Raw genomic sequence first — 6,020 nt, 5'->3', positions numbered from 1 at the left:
ACAGTTTGGGTGACTTTTGCAAACATCCTACTGACAAAAACTGTAGAACATTAGCAAGGACGCAGCCTCTGGGTCATAATTAGGATGGTCCAAGAGGTGCCAGAGTGGAGACAGAAATGCTCGGATGGGAGACGTTTCTAGCACATTTGCTCAGAGTTGTTTGACTTTCTCTGCCTTCCTGGTTTGGGTGTTGCTTCTCCCTCTGCCTTCCAAGTAGGTAAGGAGGCTGAGTGAGCATGAACACAGTACCCTATATCATTTCAACAGCAGAACGTGTCACATAAGCATCTCAAGGAGTCTCATCCCTGGAGGACCACCACTCATGGACCTGTTCCACAAAGGGCTTGGCGTGGGTCTTAGCAACCCTTGGTACGGCAGCGGGAGCACCAACAGCATAAAGAAAGCCCCCCTATGGAGACAGCGTTGGTCTCAAGCTTTGTCTCAGACCAGAGGCTGCTTTACAGTGAAGCTGATGAAGATGAAGCTTCAGGATCACTCACTGGCACAGGCTCTCGTTAAGTCCTGGAGGTGAACGCTAAGCTGCATATGGAAACCATTCTTTATAAACAGTTCCGGTAAGTCACCCAGTGATTTCAAAAGACAGAGTCAGGAATTGCCAATGACCCAGTGACTTGCTGGAATTTCTTCTCCCCTTCCAAATAAATATTATTGTTCTTATTAATTTGTGTTTGTGGTTTTGAATACCTTTTTTTAAAGAATGTCCTCAAGTGAGGTAACTTTCAAGATGCAGAAAATTGGGGTTTCGTCCTGCACTAACCCACCTGTTCACTGATAAAACTGAACAATGGAGTTCTGTTGCTAGAGTCTATTCTAAGATGCTATCTGATGTAGTACAAAGTTAAGCAGCATTAATTAAATGCATGAGTGTTTAAGGGTATTCTGCAAAGAGCATCAGGATATTTAGGCTTTGTGCAAAAGTACAAGACTGGAAAGCTCTGTTTCCATGAGAAAATTCTGGGCTGGGGGACGCCAAGATCTGTTCTCCTCACATCTTTGTCACTAAGCAGCTGTGTGGCCCCGGAAAACTCAGTAGCTCTAGGCCTTACTGTGGTCGCCTCTGAAAAGATGAAGGATGGGAGAGCAAACTAGATCCCTGATGCTCAAAGAGCAGCTGGAGGAAGGATCTTGGAAATGTCCCCTCTCAGGCTTCCGCCCAGACCTGCTGAATTAGAATCTGCACTTTAAGAAGATCCCCGGGACTTGCATGTTTACATTAAAGTTGGAGAAGTAACAGCACCCGGAATGGCCACCTTCAAAGCCCTTTCCGGGAGTTCCTAGTGTGGTACACCAGGTTAAGGAGTCAGCGTTGTCTCTGCAGAGGCTCAGGTTGCTGCTGAGGCCGGGGTTCGATCCCTGGTCCAGCATGGGGGTTAAGGATTTGATCCCTGGCCCAGGAACTTCCATATGCTGAGGGTGCAGCCATAGAAATACAATACAATACAATACAATACAGTAAAATAAAGCCCTTTCCAGATCCAAAAGATTAGTCCTAAATTGGATAGATGGATAAATGGAAATAAATTAAAATTTGAATTTTTTGGAAGAAAATATGAAATTAAACTGTTGCTCAATATTATCTTCCCATCACTATCCTCTCAGCCCTGGCACTACCAAATTTCCCTTTTATCTTCAAGCCTGATTACATTTTGGTTAATACTAATATGTTTGACTCATCTAATTTCTTAAGAAAAATTCACTGGTTTTGCTTCACCATCATGATATTTTATGGGTGCAGTTCAAAGACTTGGAAGACTCAAGAAACAAATCAAATGAAAATTATACGCTGTCTTTTAATTCACAGTGATTTTCTCTAAAAACCCAAGTACAGATTATAATTCTGTCAGACATTTTCACATATTCTTTTAAAAAGTCCTCTCTCTCTCTCTCTCTCTTTAAATAATAAGATCTCCACATTTTGGAGAGAAATTACATCAGAAGGCTCTCATATTAAACCAAGTAAAGAACTTTGGGAGACAGAATGTTTGCAAGTATAAGCCAAGTTTTCTGGATATTGAGATAAAGCTGCCTGGAGACAAAGCCTTTTTTTAACATTAATTTACTCCATTAAGCCACTGGGATATATTTGGGTAAAAGAACTCTGTTAAGCATGTGGGCTATAAGTTTATAAGAAATGTGTTCCTTTCTTTCTTTCTTCTTTTTTTCTTTTTAGGGCCTCACCTGCAGGATATGGAAGTTCCCAGGCCAAGGGTCGAATCAGAGCTGCAGCTGAGGGCTACACCACAGCCACGGCAACACCAGATCCAAGCCACATCTGCAACCTACATCATAGCTTTCGGCCAATACCAGATCCTTAATCCACCGAGCGAGGCCAGAGATCGAACCCACATCCTTGCCTTGTGGACACCATATCAATGGTTCTTAACCCACTGAGCTACAAGAGGAACTCTGAGAAAATTTTTTAAATAAAATGTAAGCCTGCAAAAATTGTATTTCCCACTAGTGCAATGAACAGGTATTTACCTGTATAGGTTGCTATTCTTACATTACATGCAAATAGGCTTAGAGATAATTTAAGAGCCATAATCAGGGTATCCTTTGAAAAACTTTGATCTCTAAAGAGGAAAATGGACATCATCAATAAACTTGGTTTTGACTCGCATTAGTCACGGATTCAGAGAACAGGGAGCTCAGATGCCAGTAAGTACCTGTAAGCCAGCAGAAAAGTGGTTCGACATTTCAACACTGGAAAACATTTGCGTGAGAAACTTTTTCATAAAGAGAAGATCAATCCTCCCTCCCCTGACTGAAGACAAAATTAATTACGCCAGTTGGCAGGAGATAAATGGTTCTAATGTACAGAATTGTGTAATTATGGCAGCTGCAGAGCTGAAAACCAGCTCCTAACTTTGAACCTCAAGCCCAACCTGACATCTCTCTCCGTGTTCAGTTCTGCCACCAGCAAGCATGCCGAAAGTCCCACAGTCCTGCCTCCATAATTACATGTTGAGGTTCAGAAGTAATCACTGGCTCCACTGCCTCCATGCAACCTTATCATCCTCTGGTTTGCAGAAGGTATGCTGTATCATCTTTTGAAGTGCTGAAATCTCCCGAGAGAAAAATTTATTAGGGGAAAGTTACTGTTATGGCAGCAACATTCACTCTGTCACAACATGTCAAATTAACCTTCCTCCTAAGGACTGGAGTCAGAGCCAAGTTGAAAAAACAGACACCTCCACCTGTTCTGTATCAATTTCTTCAATGTCACTTTAGGTTGAAAAGGAAAGCCAAGCTAAACATCACAATTTAGCTCCACATTCTAATGTTTACTCCAGAATAACACCAGCTGGAAAACGAGAGGTTAAGAACTAAAGAAATACTGCAAGTAATATTTTTTTTTCCACCCCCTTTCCAAATAGCAAAGGAGGTTGTCAGTTAGGCTGTGTAAGAGATTTTGGTTCTCCCTTTGAAGCCAAGAGGAAAGGTTTTTAATCTCATCTTTAAGTTTAATCCTTTAAAATATGTAAGTGATTTAGAAATGCACAAGTTAAATTTGGCAGAAGACCCTACTGGTAGAAGTAAAGCCGTTTCTTTCAACTTTGCAAGAAGAAAGGAGTTCAAAGCTGGCCACCCCAACTCTCTAGATACCTCAGTCGCAAGCTGTAATCTACTGATTGTAAAAGTTCCCCTTATCGAGAATGTTGAGGAGAAAGACGCACGCAGTACAAAGGAAGTGGCAGGGTCACGATCAAAGAAATGATGTCATGTTTGAACATCTGTTTACAAATTGGTTTTGTTTTTCTTGAAAAGAAGAAACATTTCTCCGTAATTTTTAAGAAAGTTTTTCTTATTCAAAAGGAATTTCATCTGTTCAGAGTCAAACATTCACAAGTTACTTTCCTGGAGGACTCAGATCATTCCTTTTTTATGTACTGCTGTATATTCAGGATTCTCAGGTGATTTACATCCATTAAGAGAAGATAGGACATTTTGTTGTGTGTATACATCTTTATAGGGCCACACTCACAGCTTTTGGAAGTTCCCAGGCTAGGGGTCAAATCAGTGTCAGCCTTCACCACAACCACAGCAACACGGGATCCGACCCGTGTCTGCTACCTATACCACAGCTCACGGCCACACCAGATCCTTAACCCACTGAGTGAGGCCAGGGATCGAACCTGCATCCTCATGGATGCCAGTCAGATTCGTTTCTGCTTCACCACAACGGGAACTCTAAGAAGACAGGTCTTGATCAATAATGGCATACTTATGCCTGATGGTGGTTGTTCAAGTTACTGTTTCTACATTAAAAAAAAAAAAAATCACTCCCCACTTAGTGGTGTGAAACAAATGCCATTTTATTAGGCTCTTGAGCCCAGTGAGTCAGAATTTCAGAAAGGGCGCAATGGGGAGGTCTCGCCTCTGCTCCATGGTGTCTGGGCATTCAGCTGGGGAGACCCAAGGCTACAGGTGACCAGATGGAGGCTCGAGTCACAGGGGGGCCGTTCACACGCATATCTGGTGTCATGGGGGGCCCGCTCACACACGTATCTGGTGCTGGAGGGCCGTCAGCTGGAACCTCAATGGTCCCTTCCCCTAAGGTCAGAGCCCCCAGAGACAAAGCCCTACTAGATGAAGGTACATAGGTTCTTCGCTCTCGGTCAGAGACTTCTAGGCCGGCCAACCCAGAGTTTGGAAACTGCCGCCAAAGCGCTTCTAGGCGTTGGGACTTCTTGCAAGTCGGGTCACTCTAATTACCTCCACACCTTCAGACTGAAGGTGTGGATGACAGACTGAACTCCGGACTGTCCTGGATTTAAGAAAGGAGACCGCCCCTGCCTCCTCCACACGTGATTAAAACGGCAGGTGTGCTGATCGGACCCGCGATGGATATGAACAAGTCAAGCGATGAGACAGGAGACAGCACAGCGATAAACACTGTGCCAGGGAGTCTTGTCAGTCTGCCTAAGTATGACTGTGTGTCAGTGTAAACGCTGAAGAAACGGCCAACATCCACTAAAACGGAGAAATAACTGCTGGAGAAACAGGAAAAGTGCCACTAAAATCAGTAAGTCTTAAAATGTTGATAGACACACAGACCCTTTGGAGCAAAGAATGAAAAATGCTGGATACTCTTTCCAGCATAACACACCTATAAATAGGTTCGGGAATTTCTTATCTAGTGGCAAGGGTTTCATGCAAGTCCTCAAGTTCCAGATTCCACGTGGAGAAGCTGTGACTGTAACCATCATGTACACGAAACAGAAAAATACAAAACCCCCAAATGGCAATCTCTGCTCTCAGAGATTATAAAGTTTTAATAAAAATACCTCACTGAAGCTATAAGGCAAATCCACATTTTTTCATGGAAAAGGGAGCAAAATGGGTACTATCATGATAATATAAAAAATAGGTAAAAACTAGACTTCATGGGAGAATAAAGTTGCCAGCATTGAAGCAAACTATTTTGCTTCCTACATGGAATCTGGCCACAGTTAGCCAAATTAGAAAATACTTAAATAGGTCCATTGTATGATATTAACATTTCTAGGAGGATAAGGGCCTGCATACTATTTTATGACACTCTCACTGCCTCTGCCTTTATAGAGTTGTTTTGCTTGTGCCAACTCTTACTCCACTTTGCCTCACACATCACCTTACCCACTGTCGGTGCTCACTAAAGGTTTGTTAAATCTTGGGAGTTTCCTTCACGGCGCAGCAAAAACGACTCCGACTAGGAACCATGAGGTTGCGGGTTCGATCCCTGGCTTTGCTCAGTGGGTTAAGGATCCAGCATTGCTGTGAGCTGTGGTGTAGGTCATGGACACGGCTCGGATCCCGCATTGCCGTGGCTGTGGTGTAGGCCGGCCGCTGTAGCTACAATGGGACCCCTAACCTGGGAACCTCCATCTGCAGCGGGTGCGGCCCTAAAAAGACAAAAGACAAAAATAAAAATAAAAAAATAAAGGTTTGTTAAATCTAATAAAAAGTAAAAGATAGACATCCCAAGTCACATAAACCACCAGAGGCAGAGCTGGCGC

The sequence above is a fragment of the Sus scrofa genome, chromosome 7 (assembly GCF_000003025.6).
Source record: "Sus scrofa isolate TJ Tabasco breed Duroc chromosome 7, Sscrofa11.1, whole genome shotgun sequence".
NCBI lineage: Eukaryota > Metazoa > Chordata > Mammalia > Artiodactyla > Suidae > Sus > Sus scrofa.
The sequence above is the reverse complement of the archived record's forward strand: the minus strand, read 5'-3'. Positions refer to the sequence as shown.